Here is a 2,163-nt window from a genome sequence, read left to right as displayed (position 1 = left end):
ACTCTTTCTGTGGGTACTGGCCATGTGCCAGGCTCTGTGTGCAGGCCACATGTTTAGCCCTCATCCTCGGAGGCGCTGATGGTGCTCTGGGAGACAGGTCAGGTCGCACAGTTCAACGTGACTGCACCATCCACCAAACTCCCAGGGGGCGGTGACAAGGGACAGATGAATGGTGTGTGGCATGAGGGAAGCAAGAGGGCGGTGGGAGAAGCTTCCCCAAAGATACACCTGAAGAGGCGGTCTGCTCCCCCAGCAGCAAGGTGAGAGGAGGCTCCGTGGCCTTGTGGCACCGCCCTGGGGGGGAGCAGGCAGGACGGCCACATCAGACCCAGACCACCTGGCAAGCTGTGAGGGCGGAGCCATCCCCACATTTCAGGCAACATGTTTTTGCAGATGAGAATCCAACGGCACCTCTAAGGTAGTCTGGCAGGTATGTTCACAGGCACCTGTTACAGAGATTGGCCACCATATGAAGACAGTCCATGGTTCCAGTTTTGTCATCTTACTGTGCATCAGGTAAGGTGATCCCTCAGGCCAATGGCCTGCCTAGAAGTCGGCTGAGGGTGAAAATCCAACTTCTTGCTTCACTACCTTTTGATGCATAAAAAGACCACTTACCCAACATGCCCTCTAGAGAACAACAGGAAGAAAAGAGAAATTGTATTTTCTCCTTTGTTAGCGACTTGGACTCCCTTATTTATATGTCGTTTTGTAGGAATTACCTGTCAAACTTCCATTTGGGGAACTGCAGGGCCCCGCCCATCACACCTGCATAAGGATGCCAATCTCTGCCCCTCCTCCGGCCCAGCACCAGGGGCATCAGGTACAGCGCGCACCAGCATGTAGCCCAGTCTTCTCCCCACCCCCACCCCGAAACCCCGCACCTTCAAGCTTTCTCCCCTTCATCCTTGCAGTGCAGCACGCTGGCTTAGACCCTGCAAGATGCTGACTCCACTCAATCCTTGCCTCCTCCAAAAACATAAAAAATGGAGAACTGACTTTTGATTGGAGCCAAACAGGAATTCCAACTTCACAAAGGAAGGCGTCACGGTGACATGCCTGCAGGTGGCCCTCTGTAGCAGGAAGCCTGGTGGGACGTCCCCTCTGAGATGAGCAGTGGATGACCTGTGCACACCATGCACAGGCTCTCCCCAGGGAGCCGTCCTGTTGCTGCACTTTGTTCCTGATTTCCTCGATACGCTGTCCAGGGACTGGTGCCGCCTTAGCACTCGTCCTTCCACTAGGGCGGGCCCCACTGCCACCTGGGTCCCACACAACCATCCCAGGCTGCCGGCCGACTCGGCCACACACACGTCCACAGGAGCCGTTCAGCTGCCACAACAGCTCAGAAACGCCCGTGAGAAGGTGGGAGACCATACCGCCTCTTCCCTCAACATTTAACGGAGGACAGATGGGCTTCCTCTCTTGCCACGTGGGCCCTATGGCAAGAGATGCCCGGGGTGCTCCCTGATTCTGGAAGCCCACGCGGAGCCCCTGTGGGTCACTGCTGGCAGGAGGAGGTGGAGAACGAAAGAGGGTACAACCAGCCGGCAGAGCACAGGACGGTCACCACCCCCGTGCCTGGAGGAAGACACACTCAGGAGTGTCTGGCCTAGGAGGCACTGTCAACAGAAGCCCACGGGCCCTAAGGAGGGCCCCCGCCTGCCAGGCATCTCAACACTGAGTGCAAGGGAACAACCCTTCAGCATCCAGAGTAAGAAGACACCCCTGCAGGCCAGAGACAGGGCCTCTGAGTCCCCACCCCACATACAGAGAAGGACAGAACTTGGAGCCACAAGTGATGCGTTTGCATCAGACCAGTTAGGAAACAAGACCAGTGGTGCTCAAGCTTCAGGAGGCGTCAGAATCATCTAGAAAGCCTGTTAAAACACAGACCGCTGAGGCCACCCCAGCCCCTGGTTTCTGATTCAGTAGGACTGCCGAGAGCTAGACAGTTTGCAGCTCTAATAAGTTCCTGGGTGCTAACACTGCTGGTCTGATGACTCCACACGGGGACCAGCACCTTCCAAAACTCACAGTGTCTCCTGATTAGACAATGAGACAGACTGGTAAAGGGGCAGGAGCCCCAACTCAGGGGCAAGGGCAACAAAGGAGTGAGTGGCTGCCTTCAAACCTTGAAGCCTACAAATGTGGGGATGGAAC

The sequence above is a fragment of the Panthera tigris genome, chromosome A1 (genome assembly GCF_018350195.1).
Source record: "Panthera tigris isolate Pti1 chromosome A1, P.tigris_Pti1_mat1.1, whole genome shotgun sequence".
In the NCBI taxonomy this organism is placed as follows: Eukaryota; Metazoa; Chordata; class Mammalia; order Carnivora; family Felidae; genus Panthera; species Panthera tigris.
The sequence above is the reverse complement of the archived record's forward strand: the minus strand, read 5'-3'. Positions refer to the sequence as shown.